The 15,340-nt window shown below is 33.8% G+C and overlaps 1 pseudogene across 1 annotated transcript in view; it reads left to right on the top strand.

The window, feature by feature from the left end:
• Positions 1 to 6,855: 6,855 nt before the first annotated feature.
• LOC308497865 (heterogeneous nuclear ribonucleoprotein A1-like) overlaps positions 6,856 to 15,340 on the top strand; it is a 58,377-nt pseudogene continuing 49,892 nt past the window's right edge. The window contains exon 1 of the transcript in view: positions 6,856 to 6,916. The product of the transcript in view is annotated as a heterogeneous nuclear ribonucleoprotein A1-like (transcript). The remainder of the gene's footprint in view (positions 6,917 to 15,340) is intronic.

Genomic DNA, 15,340 nt, shown 5'->3' with positions numbered 1-15,340 from the left:
AAAAAAAAAAAGAAGGAGAGGGCTGAAGGGATTAAGAGGTACAAATTGGTAGTTACAAAATAGTCACAGCGGTGTAAACTATAGCATAGAGAATATATAGTTAATAATATTGTAATAATGATGTATGGTGCCAGGTGAGTACTAGACTAATCCTGGGGATCACTTTGTAAATTACATAAATGTCTAACCACTATGCTGTACACCTGAAACTAATAACTAATATAAAGTAATATTGAATGTTAACTGTAATTGAAAAATAAAAAAGTAAATTAAATAAATGTAAAAAAAAAAAAAAAAAAAAAAAAAAAAAAAAAAAAAAAAAAAAACTATATGGTACTATTTTTTAAATCTCAGTGAATTTGATTAAACACACAATATCTAAATATAACAAATCTATGGAAGACTTGCATCCTTAAACACAGTGAGAGGCATTCTAAATTGATTTAATGCTTTTGGAAAGACAAATAATAATACCACTTTTTATTAAGGTTTACTTTATGCTAAATTTTAACATATTATTCCTAATCTTTATAAAAATACTATATAGTAAGTGGTATTATGCAATTATACAATAAGAAACTGAGTGTTCACGAGATTAAATTATATCCTCAAGGCCACATAAATTGGTGAATTAAAATTTGTATCCAGATCTGTGGCTCTAAAGTTTGTGTTGTTTTCAATTACATTATTAATATTCACATTTTTAAACCAGTAATTTCCCTTCTGAGAATTTGTCTTAAAAATACTTTAAATATTTAAAAAGCCATAATTATATAGATATTTGAAATGACATTGAATATAATGAGATTATTTGGAAATAATTTGCTGCATCACAATAGTGTATAGTTGAATAAATTTTGATATATCTACTTAATGGAATATTAGAAGTCTTCATTAACTGCTGTGATGTGGAATGGTATTCATGACTTAATGTTTAATCAAAGCACAGTGTAAAAACCTCTATAAACAGTATTTTTGCCAATATACTCGTATAACCTAGGCTAATGAAAATTAGTGTATATATATATACGTACATATATATGTAATTGATTATAGTTATTGAATTACTGTATTGAATTATGATGATATTTTTCTCTATTATCCAAACACCTTAATATTATTTCATTACTTTTATAATTAATTTTTTTAAAGATAAGCGTCAGTTCAGAAAAATTGACCACAAGTCCCAAAGGGTACCATGAACAAGCATCATAGTCTTTGAGACACGACAACAAATGATCATTGTGGTCATAGTCACAAGGGACAGTTTCACAGAGGAGGCGTCAGCCTTGAAAAATGAACAGAATTTAGATAGATAAAATACTAGTTTTGCCAAATCAGGTTTATGAAGTGATGTCAAACATCATATGTCATTTTTAAAAAAAGGAGAAGAAGAAGGACCAAGTATTTTAAGTATCAAATAATTCACTTGGGACCTTGGCCTTCTTACTGTGATAGAAGTAGGGTTGGCCTGGGGGCTTTAAGTTGAGGCAGTGGAGGAGAAATGATGTCTCAGTTATTTGTTCTAAATGATTTAAATTTTATCACATACCTCTTTTGGCTGTCTATCCAGCCTCTCCTTCTTCTCTGCTCCTCTGCAAGGTAAGAGCATGTGGTATTAAGTGATCCTAAGGGGGTGTAAGAAGGGGGAAAATTCTATTAGAATATGCTTCTTCCTGATGCCTGACTTCAAGTGATACTTTGGTTCTATTAATCTCTACCAGTCATTCTTAGTGGCAGGTTTTCAAAGTCTGCTTAGCATCTTTGAGTTGAGCACAGTTGGGAATGAATTGATTGGGAGCTTCATTGACTAAATATCATTCCATTTCCCAGGGTAACTAACTTTGACCATTAGCAGTAGATCTTGAGATCAGAGCCAAGAGTTAGAATGGTATATAATTTCACTTAAGTATACCTTTCCAAATTTATTTATTTACTTGACTACAACAAACAATTTGTTTTTTTATTAAAATCTAACAAGATTTGAAAACAGTATGCCTCTTGCGTTTATGGGTGAAAGAAAGCAATGAAAAGGTGAGGTCATCTAGGGCATGGAATTGTCATGGGTGTTCCAATTCACAAGTTGATAAAATGTGTAAATAACATTATAATTATTTCTCCCAAATCTTCACTTTCACAGCACAATAATAGAGCAGTATACCAAGTAGGTTGTTTGTTTTTAAAACAATAAACTGAAGTAATCTCTATTCATTACTAATATGAGAAGAATTGGAAAGACATGAGAGACATTCTAACCACTGGCCTTAAGGGTCCATATAGCATTTCCTACTCCCACCCAGCCTCCCCACCCACTGAATAAAATAACCATCACAGAATGGCACTTTTCTCTTGCTTAAATTTGGTTTTAAAGTGAAGCGTAACTTTCTGAATAATTATTTTGAGCTTGTAAATGGTGTCTCTATAACCAACCAAGCATATAACAAGAAGATGAAGATGAGACTTATTTTCACTTCATTTCACTTCTTTGTAATTGACAAGCTCTCGCTGGGTGTCAACTTTAAAAGATGACAAATCCTAAATCTTAGAGGACCCAATTCAATAGTTCAGCTTTCTAAATTGTTTGCAAATTAATCTACATTTTCAAATGAGTCAGGCATGAAATATAAGATGACATCTATATTATAAAAATATTAATTTCCTTGTCTTTCTCTTTTTCCCAGTCAAAGACAAAAGGTACATTTAAAATGTTCATTTTGTTAAGAGATTGTGAAAATGAACACATAGTGTGCATTTTAGCAGCTTAGCTTTTTCTATTTCTTTTATACTAATTTATTTCCATCTATTTAAGAATGTAAGTTATTCAGTTTGTAAATGTTCAGTGTGTCGATGAGGGATAAATTAAATTTGTGAAGTATTTTCCATCCATTTTTAAATGAAGTCTCATTTGGGTTCAACAAATGAAATAATAACTTGAGCCTTTTCGATTTAAGGGGTAGCCTGAGCCCTCTTCTCAAATAGCCCTTGCCTCAGTTTACCTATGTGTAAATAAGCATTGTTGCATTGTTTTTATGCAAGCTAATTGATAATTGTATAGTGCTCTGCAAATTTTTAGTTCCTAATTGAACTTGCCATAACACTGGTGTTAGTGATCTGATTTACAGAAGTGTATGAAATATAAGGTAGACATTGTGGAGTTTTCTGTTCCTCTAAAATGAAAGTTCAGATAATTTTTTAGCTGCGTTGATTAAACACATTTTGTGCCTAACAGTTAATTCTAATATCACTATTATAAGAAATTGATCTAAATTAATTAATGATCTTTAGGGGACAGTAAAATCATATCTCTTAAAGATATCACATTTCAGATAACACTATTTCCTTAGTACTTTAATATACTCCATTAAGGAACCTAGGAAAATATCACCATTTCAGGAAATATTGAATAGAAGAATTTCCAAGTTGTTTTATATATTAGATTCTTCTTGACCAACTGTCACAATTATTACCATCAAGTATTATTGGACATAAAATTAATATAAATGAAATGAATTAATAGAAGCAAACTACCCATTTATATGAGCAGGGTCACTACCCCATTAGGATAGGAAATTGTGACTGGTGAAGCAGTCAATTGGGTCACAGTTAAATTCAACAGAGATTTGTTTGTTTAAGAACACTATATAAAATCATATATTTGTAGAGCTAAGAGAGACTTTACATGCCACCTCGTCCAATTTAATTCTTTTACAGAAAAACTGGGGCAGGATAATCAATATAAATCTAGAAGGGGAAAATGTTATGAAAATAGGTCCTTTAAAAAAGTATTTTATATATGCACATTTCGTATGTGTGTTAGTGAAGAATATAAAGGTGACTTCTTGCATATTAATAGATTCATGTTTGAGAGCAAGATTATAGCCCTAACCACTGTACCCCCACAGTTAATCATGCTAGAGAGATGGCACAAAAGTTTGGCTTCTTGAGTTGCGGATTCAGTTGCTGCCATCAAAAGGGGGATGGGATTTTTATCTGATGTAAATCAATGAGGGGAATATAATTTAATGCAAAACTCTGGGATTGAAGAACAGAGGAAAAAACTAGAGACTCTAATTTTGGGTTCAAAAACAATTATGTGTGAGCCCTTCTTTGATTTCAATGGTTCTAATGTTACCGTTTCACTAATTAAAGTTGAATCTTTTGACTGAACATTCTCCATTGAACTATGTTGAATGTATTTCTAAAATGCTGTCACACACTGGCTATACTACACCAATATTTCTACATCCTGCCATTTTGACATGGTATCTTGAATGCAGACGGTGTTAGTTACACACATGGGTTATGATGATTTGTTTCTTCTGTCTTCATGCTCAGTCCATTCATAAATGCCAGCAGAAATAGAGATTATATTAAAATATAGTTATTCATATAGGTCTCTGTCTACTCCCTTAGATTTTGTCATTCTTGAGAGCATCATTTTTTCTTTCTCCATAATGCCAAATAAGCACCAGAAACAGAGTAGGTGTTGGAAACAAAATTTTTTAACAGAAGCATGAATAAATGTGAATACATATATAGGATTATCAATTAATCTTCCAATCTGCCAGCTATTTATCTTTCTGTCAGTACTGTCATAGAGTTAAGATTTGGTTAAGAAAATATATAAATGAATCTATTAGTTTGGTACAAAAGTAATTGCGGTTTTCGCAATTATTATTTTTTAATTAAAGTTTATTGGGGTGGCAATTGTTAGTAAAGTTACATAGATTTCAGGTGTACAACTCTGTAATACATTATCTATATTTCACATTGTGCGCTCACCACCCAAAGTCAGTTCTCTTTCCATCACCATATATCAAACCCCGTTTATCCTCTTCTAGAGCCCCCCTTCCCCTTTACCCTCTGGTAACCCCTAAACTATTGTCTATGTCTATGAGTTTTTGTTTCTTCATTTGTTTGTCTTGTTCTTTTGTTTTCAGTTTTATATACCACATATCAGTGAAATCATGTGGTTCTTGACTTTTTCTGTCTGACTTATTTTGCTCAGCAGAATAATCTCAAGATCCATCCATGTTGCAGCTTTATTTACAGTGGCCAACACATGGAAACAATCAGTGACCTTCGATAGATGATTGGATAAAGAAGTTGTGGTACATATATATATATATATATACACAATGCAATACTATTCTGCTGTAAGAAAAGATGAAATAGTACCATTTGCAATAACATGGATGGATTTTTTTCCTGGTGTCCCCTAAGTCTGACAGTGTTGGGCTAAAGCATCCTCTTTGAAATACTGGTATACAGACTCAGCAGCCATTTTACAAAGCACCTGTGTCCGATTTTTTCCTTTGCCTGAAACAATTTTTGGTCTGATAAAAAAGAAAAAAAGATGAGGTTGTCTAAGGAAGCAAAGACATTTATGTCAATTGATGAGGGTTTTGATCCATGCTGTGGTTTTCCTCCATTGCTCTGATAAATACTTGGTTGTTTGCATTATCACCCCCAAAATACCTGTACTCAGAAGATCATTAAAATACCTTGTTAAGTGAATCATTCTTAGATTAATGCTTAGTGTAATGCTCTATGCTTATGTGAAACTAAAAAAGATTTATTAAATATCTGAGAGGGCTAAAATAATTGCAGATTTGGGTTTTCTTCCCAGGTCTATATTTTCTCCATTGATTTGATAGATGGAATTGCTAAATTACTGTTCATTGAAAGATATTATAGACAATTATGCATCCACTTCAACATGGTCCTATTTGTTCATTTGATGTTCAAAGCTTTCTCATGGTCCCTAGCTTCTTTCCCCAGTACCTTTCATGGTATAGATAATCTCTTTGGTTTAGAACATGGTTTGGCAAGCTTTTTCTGAAAAGGGATAGACAGCAAATATTTTCAGCTCTATGAGCCATATAGTCGCTGTTGTAGCTACCCGGTTCTGCCACTGTAGCATGAAAGTACTCACGGACAATACAGTAAAGAAATATATATGACTTTGTTCCAATAAAACTTTATTCACAAAACAGGTGGAGGGTTGAATTTGGGGCCATATGTTGCCAATCCTTGGGTCTTCTTTTCCAATGTCACTTCCATTTACATTGCACAACAATTTCTGGCCTGGGACAAATACCCAGTTAAGATTCTACTTCCATATACTTACAGTATTTTAATCTACTATAATTCACATGAGTGTTTAGCTTATTTGTGAAGTAATGATAACATGCCCTTTCTACCTCTGCATGAGTGTAAACTCCCTATATGTGAACATTTTTTATCAATTGTGAAGTGCTGTGTAAAGCTAGTGTAGGATTGTTTTGGTGGTCATTAAATCTATGAGATTATTCAAAGTTTTTAAACTATTCGTCTTGCCGATGGGAAGTTTAAATATAAGGGAAAAATCATGTCATTTCTGACTAGATTTTTCAAATGTGATTATATCAAGGTGGACAAAACACATGCTTCTCTTACATTCAATGGCTACTGAAGGCATCTTTGACTTGTCAGTATACCAATATCATATCCATTTATCCTTAATTGTTGACTCAATTCCTTATAGTGAGCACAATTGCAAACAGTGGGTTCTCACTTCTCACACCATTTCTAATTAAGAAATAATTAAATGATTCAAAAATGTCAAGGAATTTAACCAAATGGTTATGTTAGCAAAAATAATTATATGATTCTAATCATACCTGTCCGGTCTGCTCTAGTTTCTCAAAGTCATGAATTTATCTTTAATGCATAAAACTGCTTTCTTTAAAGAAAAAAATCAAACAGCAGAAGCCAGGAAGAAAATGGAGTACACATTCACTGAGCTGTGAAATGTGAAGATCTATTCAACTCCATTAACTACAAAGTATACATCATCCACTAACATACTGGACAATGAATGACTACACGGAGCGCTACATGTCCAAATTGCTGCAAGATGAACCCTTTGGTAAAGGTTAGACGCTACGGATACCAGGTTACATATTTTACCAGAAAGGTAAGCAGTGACAAGCTTGCAGTCTTTTCATAGACTTAATTCCCTTCAATTCCAATGAGCACTATAGGAATTCATTATCATCATCATCATTATTATTATTATTATTATTATTATTATTATATCAGTTTCACGTATACAAAACAACATAATGATTAGACATTTACACCCCTCACAAAGTGATAATCCCCCCAAGTCTACTACCCCTCTGACATTATATATAGCTCTTACAATACCATATTGACTGTATTCCAATATTGACTATATTCCCTATATATATATAGTATATACATATATACATACATACATACATACACATATTTAATTACAGTTGACATACAGGAATTTTTGAAAATTCACTGAGAGAATCATGTATAACTTTTATTTTCAGGACAGAGAAAGATTAAATTATTTATATCACTTTTCATTTTAGAAAAGATATAACCCGTGGTGGGCTTTAGACAGATTTTTATTTATTAAGCACCGATTAAATGCCTCTTATGTAAATTTTATGTGAGTAAAAGGAGTAAACAAAAAAATAAATAAGCAGGCCTCCCTATGTAGCAAGAAGCTTAAGATGACATTCTATCAACAGGAATTTTAGTAATTTTAAGGGAATATAATCCATGTTTATTTTTATTTTTAAAATACTTCCCTAATTATTGTTATGATATATCTATATTTAGGGAGATCTTTAATCTTATAAAGATTAAAAACAACTCATTTAAAAAAATTTTCTAGAGATGGAATTCATTTTGTATTTTCTATTGCAAGATGGATATTTTCTGAGTTTCCAAAGGCAAAAAATACTAGATTTAAATGTGTCATCATAATAATCAGCAAAAATGCTTATATGCATAATAGGTGACAATATTAAGGACACAAATAGGTAAAATGAGTAAATATTATACCTCTCTTCTCATAGAATTCATTTTATATACACTCGCGTACACACAATTTCTCTGAGTGTATATAGGAAAACAGACATTTATACAGAGAACAAAAATAATTCAAAGCAACATAGGCAACATGACAAAGTAGTTGAAATAAATGTCAGGATTTCAGGAAGACTAATGATATTTCAGTCGCTTGTAATAATAAGCTGGCACTTACTGTGAGTTTATCATGTGCTCAGCACTGTTCTAAGTGCCTTCCATGCATCATGTATCCCTCACAACATCCTTATAATTCTGTTCTTACTTCCATTTTACAGACGAGGAAACTGAGAATTAGGGAAATTACACAACTTGCCCCAGTTCACAAAGCCGTAAATTGGAATAGTCAGCATCTAATCCCAAGCAGTCGATCTGCTGAATCCACACTCTGAAATATGAAGCTACACTTCCTTTCTCTCAATAACACAGTTACCTTCATGTGATTGATTTTAAAATCCCTATACCATACTTTAACAAAGTCCTTAACTCATATGATTAATTCGCACAACTCAGAATTTCATACATTTCATTGTCATCTCTAAAGCCCACACACAATTTATATTTTTTTGAAAATTCAGTTAATAAATGGATATTTTGAGCTATCCTAGGGTGATGCCCAAATGATTTGTCACCACTTTTAAGCAATAGAATTTACACAATTATTTGAATATTTTAGTACATTCTTTCATCCTTAATTGACACTAAATCATGAAAAATTAATACTCCATCCTAGTCATGAGAAAGACCTCATAAAATTAAAATTTATCAGCCAAAGTTTGAAATCACTAGTAAGCTAACAGCTATGATTCTCTAATCCTCATTCATATTTTCAATGGACTTGAGCTGATTGATTTCAATTGTAAAAGATAAATATTTACAATCATGTATGAAATCTTAGAAATGTATCATCAAAGATTGTGCCTAGAAGGTAGGCATAATTTACGGTTCTATAATATTAGCTATAATGGCGAATTGCAAACTTCCCCTCCTATAGGTGCATAATACACAAGTTTATTGTTTACTTCACATGTTTCATTTTGTGCTGGTTTTCAGAACAGGTGAGATTGAAAAATATGGTTAATGTTTAAATTTAAAAAAATGTATTACAGTAAAAGATGCATTGCCATTAATTCCCTTCAAAATACTCCCCCTTGCTTCGAACACACTTATCCCATCATTCTTGCCACTTTCTGAAGCAGTTCTGGAAGTCTCCTTTTGTGAGTGTCTTTATTTCATACTCCATTATGACAATGCTCCATGTCACACATCACTTCTGTTACGGCAATTCTTGTCAAATAAAGACATTACAGTGTGTCCTCCCCACGTCATTCACTGGATCTGGCACTGTGTGACTTCTGGCTTTTCCCCAAAGTCAAAATGACCATGAAAGGTAAATGTTTTGAATCGATTTAGGACATCGAGGCAGCCACAACAATGCAACTAAAGACACTCATGAACGAGAACTTCCAGAACTGCTTCAGAAAGTGTCAAGAACGATGGAATAAGTGTGTTTGAAGTGAGGGGGGGTGTTTTGAAGGGATTAATGGCAATGTGTCTTTTACTGTAATAATTTTTTTAATTTAAGCATTCACCGTGTTTTTTATCACACCTTGTATTATGTATTAAATTCATGAACTTCTTGTATAATATTTAATGTTACATGTTCAAAGTCTATTTAAGACTTAGAACTATTGTTATCATTTATCCTAGGTGAAAAACAAAAATATTTCATTGTACTTTTTGACCTTCGGTCAAAAATTGTCTGGCATAGGAGGAGGTTCTATAAAGTCAGACTATGGACACCTAGTCACCCAGATTTATTTGTAAAGCTATCAACAACTTTAAATTTAGGGAGAAATAAAGAAATGTTAAAAAAGACACATGGCATGTACATTACTTGTCTTGAAGGAAATTTCCAATTTCTATAATTATGATCTAATATTCAAATGCTAGGAACTCAAATATGTTTATATGTAACAAAGGCCAAATCATTTCAAATGTTTTAGACAAAACCTAATAAAAATATCTTTTAGACAGTAATAATAATAAAAATCATTTTCATACAAAATGATAGGAAAATACATATATAAATGTGAATAATAGTTATTTGTGTGTGATTTTTTTTTTCTTCTTCCCCACTTTTCCTTATTTTCAAATTTTCCTATGAGAGCAATCTGAGAGCAAATATTCTAAAGTTTGGATTTGGGCATTTGGAGGGAGAGAGACTCTCCTCTTGTTTAAACCACAAATAGATCTTTGTTTTAGAAATCTTTATGTCTAAGTATTTCATGTGCTAAAGATGTTGTATTTGGCATGTTCTTATTTAAAACGGCTTAGTGGCTATAATTTATTTAAAATGAATTGATCTAAATGGAAGTGGAAACCCCGCATTTATTCCATATTCATTTTATTAACACTTTTCACAATGTAATTCAGCTTTTGAAACAAGTGTTATATGGAATCTTAGTGTAGCATCTGAATGGAAAAATAATGCAGCTTGAACTGGATTGCTTTCTCTTCACCAGTTCTTTGAATTATAATTCCTATGTATTTCAATCAATCTCTTTAATGGCACCAATCATTTTTGTGGGGTCAGGGTTTTGCCATAACATAGATTAGTAAGGTGTAATAATTTTTCTTTGTGAGTGCAGCATAACTAATTAAGTGCTTCCTTTTAATGTTTGATTGAATTTGGTAAAAACCATAGTTCAAACAAATGAAGGTATGTCACTGACCTCAAATGGGGCCTGGGTTTAAGGAAATCATTTGATGAAGCAACTGAATTAGTTCTTTTCCTCACTCTATTTTCGCCAAGACATGAAATATCTCAAGCTAGTTTTAAATAATGAAAGTGCATTTGTAAGATGTTGATCAAATTGTGAATTTTCTAGCCCTGATGCAAAATTTGAAGACAAAACAGAAATTTCTTTGTGTGTATACTATCTATATATTATTTATATAAAAGTTTTTACAGATTTTTCTTTCAAAATGTTATTAAATCAGCACAACCTCCAGTTATGTTTCCATTTATCATAGTGTCACTTTATTTCAATGTTATCATGTAACTAATAGGCAGTCAGGATTGAGAGGTTTTCACAATTGCAGTCCTCTAGATGTTACAATTAAATTAATTACAAATCCAGAATAAACAGTTCTTAATCACATAAAATAGTTATGCCACATTATACACACTTTTCTTAGGATATAAATTGAAAGCCAATGGAATTTTTTTTTAAATAAATAAAGCCTCATGTTCACAAAGCTCCAGCTAACCCCTCATTAATAAACAGATGCCCTGAAAAAGATGTGCCACAAACATCTGCTCTTGTTAAAAATGACATCTTATTTTCCAATTTTAGTATTGACAAATTGACAATTTAAACAGTACTTATTTTACATTTTTATATGAACAATTAACTGCTAAATAATTCTTAAGTACTTTACTTATGGGCAAACTGGTTGACAAACTAGCTTTTCAACTAGGAGAGGTTCAAAGAGATAAAGGTAGTCAGGGAGTCTTAGTCTATTTGGGCTGCAGTAACAGAATATCATAGACTGGGTGGCTTACAAACAACAGAAATCTGTTTCGCACAGTTTGGAGGCTGGGAAATCCAAGATCAAGGGGCCAGCAGATTCAATATCTGGTAGGGACCCACTTCCTGGTTTATAGACAGCTGTTTTTTTTGGTTGTGTCCTCACATAGCAGAAGAGGTAAGGGAGCTCTCCAACGCTTCTTTTATAAAGGTACAAATCCCATTATGAGGGTTCCATCCTCATGAACTAATCACATCCCAAAGGCCCCTTCTCCAAATGCCATTACACTGGGAACTGTGTTTCAACACAGACATTTTGGAGTGACACCAATATTCAGCCAATAGCACAGGGGATGGTAGACCTTACAACGAGTCAAGGAGAATTATGTGAAGATCCAGGTCAACGGATCTGGAGGTCAATTCAATGCTGGGGTCATCATCGAGTAGGACACTGTGGCTCATTACTCTAGATCCCAAGTCTTATGATAGGTAGGAAAAGTGATGAAAGTAGCAAGTTAGAGGAGGAAGACGATGAAATGAAGAAATTGGCTCTCCTAGCAGCTGGTGATGAGAGAGAAAGAGAGAGAATTCTTGTGAATAATAAACTTATGAATTATCCCTTCATTGCTAACAAAAGAATTGGGACTGCCTCTGCACATGTCCTAGGTCTAATAAGATCTAAGAAGGAGTCAAGTTAGAATTTGGCTCCAGTTTTTTCTAAGACTGCGGCTTGTGCTAAAACCTACTACCTTAAATTAAGGCAAAGTGGACCTTAATTTAAAGTGGTAGGCTTTAAACCGTTACCTCCACTAACATCTTGTGATTCAGCCTAATTTTCATCATCTGGCCATAGAAAATTTCCTTCAAAACAAGGTTTATTTTGTAAAAATATGTAGAGTTATCCATTGTTCTCTTTCATTTAAGTGTCCCAGTGCAACTCCACTTTTCCTAGAGACATTCAGACTCTTCCTGAGAGGACAACTTACTGGTCTTAACAACTATGAAAAAACAGTCTTACTGTTTTTTTTATAGGCTCCAATGAGGGAGCCTGGACTTTATTGTTACTGTTTTGTTTTATTAGGTCAGATATTCTGCTAGGTTGAAGTTGTCATAACTCATAACAACTTGGACAACAATTACCTATGAACCTTAATAAAAGAACTTTCTGTAAATAGTGCTGCTTCTCTGAATTTGAATCCTGTAAATACAAGAATCTGAGCTGGAATCATTTTGGGGAGGGGTACTGTGGGGACAGAGCCCCAGAGAGCAGTTTCCAGGCTCTTGGCCTCACATAGAAAGGTGCTGGCTCAGGTAGTAAATGGCCATCAACAGTGATTGGATGGCCATCAGCTCTGGCTAGTTGGCCACAGAGCCATTGGTCACTAATATAACTGCTGTGGCTACTAGCAGAAAATTGGGGTTAGCAAGATGGTGGCTGAGCTAGCAAGTGCGGATTGCAGAGAGGCACGGAGAATAGTGGTATGACTTCCCTATTTATGGCTCCGTGGGTGTTCCTTTTTGGCCTGACCATATTCTGCGTTCTTATGTGGGGAGCGGGACCAGAGACCCTGTGGGGACAGAGCCAGGAGTGCAATTTCCAGGCTCTTGTCCTCATGTGGAAAGGTGCTCACTTGGGTAGTAAATGATCATCAATTGTGATTGGATGGCCATCAGCTGTGGCTAGTTGGGTGTCAGCTGTAACCAGTGAGTCATTGGCCACTAATATAACTGCCATGGCTACACTAGCAGCAAAATGGGGGCTAGCAAGAAGATGGTGGCTGAGCTAGCAAGCACAGATTGCAATTAGCACGGCAGATTGCAGCTAACAAATGGGGTTGGTTGGTTGAAGAAAAGCAGATGGCAGGTTGTGGATAGTGTGGTTCCTGCTTCCTATGTCTCCAACCCAGCCGCCAGTGAGACTATAGTGGTATAACTCCCTATCTATGGCTCCATGGGTGTTACTTTTTGGCCTCACCATATCCTGCGTTCTTATGTGGGGAGCGGGAGCTGAGACCCCGCATGACACCCTGCATGACAGGTATATACTCAGTCCCGATATCTTTTTATAAAAATATCTGGAGGTGTTTCTACACGTCCAACTTTTGGAGACATGGCTAAAGGATTAGTTTAGAATGGCAAAAGTCATACTTTGGAGTGAGAAACCTATTCTGTATAATATAAAATACTATCTTAAGCAGCTATACATATTAGAAATTATAAATAGGTAAAATCAACCCCAGATATAAACCTTTAATTTACCACACTACTGGAATGAACAAAATGATCAAATCTGTGATGGTCTAGTCTGAATTCTTCTTCTCCTGATGATTACATTTATTCTTTATTCATTTAAACACATATGTATTGAGTAAACACAGATGCTGTCCTAGGAACTGAGGCTATATGCTCCAATGCATGCTGCTGAGTTTTCTTTTTCTCTACCAGATTCCCTATACTTGTAGATCTGTGCCATGTTAAGACAAGTACTGGATTATCATGGAAACTCATGAACTCAAGGGACCTCCAGCCATTTAAATGCCTTGGGGAATCGGGAAAGACTCTCTAGAGGAAGTCTAGTAGAAATGGAGACATGAAAGAAGAGCAAAAACTAGATGAGGAAAGAGACGAAATAGAAGCATTCCTGGTAGAGGAAATAGTACCCGCAAACTCCCTATTTCCATAAATTCCAAGGCCATTATTTGAAGTTCATGTCAAGTACAAAATTAAGATTTCATTTGGAAAGAGACTTTATTGCTATGTATCAAGAAGGCTTTGTTTCCTTCCATTAAATTGTGCTATGTAGTTTTTTCATTATTTTTTTTTTTTTTACTTAGAAACAGCAGGTGCTACCTGTCCATCTATTTTGTTCTCCCCAAGCTCTTTTATCTGCCCGAGTGCTTAGTGTTCTCTGCTGGGGGAATCTATGAAGAAATGAAGAGTGAAGGAAAGAATGATGGCCATACTCTCATTCTGAATGCTCATTAAGGCAGACAGTGTTTCAGATATTGACATCAAAAATATTTTGACGTCTATATCTCAGCAGGAATGAAGGTATTTTTTATTATTATTTTTTTATTGAGGAAGGGGAACAGAACTTTATTGGGAGGACTTAATTGGGAAACAGTGTGTACTTCCAGGTCTTTTTCCAAGTAAAGTTGTTGGCTTTCATGTATTACAATCATGTGGTTCCTTGGTTTTCCTCCTACCTCTCTGGCCATTTCCTTTTTCTTTTTTCTTTTTAAATTATTTTATTTTATTTTACTTTATTTTATTTTATTTTTTTAATTAGTTTCAGGTGCACAAGACAAAGTAATACTTAGGTGTTTATCATTTTTATCCCTCACACTGTGTGAACCCCATCCCCCATCCACTATCCTTCTGACATTGCACAGAGCTATTACATTCCCACTGTCTGTATTCCTAATGCTGTACTCCGCTTCTTGTAAGTATATTCATACATATATATTTATATATATATATGTATATAGATAGATAGATATAGATATAGATATAGATATATATAAAATTATAGTTGGCATTCATTATTGTTCTGCTTCAGCTTCAGGTATACAGTGCAGTGATCAGGCATCTACCCCATCCCTGAGGTGGTCTCCGTAATGAGACAAGTGTCCATCGGATACCCTACAAAATCTTTATAACATTACTGATTACAATCCCTAAATTGATTTTCAAAACCCCATGGCCATCTTGTGGTTACTGACTATTTTCTAATCCAATCACCTTCCCACTTATCCCCACCCCCCATCTAGGAAACTTCAGTTTTTCCTCTATGTCTCCAAAACTGTTTCTGATTAGTTCATTCACTTATTCTTTTCTTTAGATTCCACATATAAGTGAGATCATATGGTATTTGTTTTTCTCTTTCTGACTTATTTCACTTAACATAATGTTCTCTA

The sequence above is a fragment of the Rhinolophus hipposideros genome (genome assembly GCF_964194185.1).
Source record: "Rhinolophus hipposideros genome assembly, chromosome: 5".
NCBI lineage: Eukaryota > Metazoa > Chordata > Mammalia > Chiroptera > Rhinolophidae > Rhinolophus > Rhinolophus hipposideros.
This window is presented reverse-complemented; position numbering and strand designations above follow the sequence as displayed.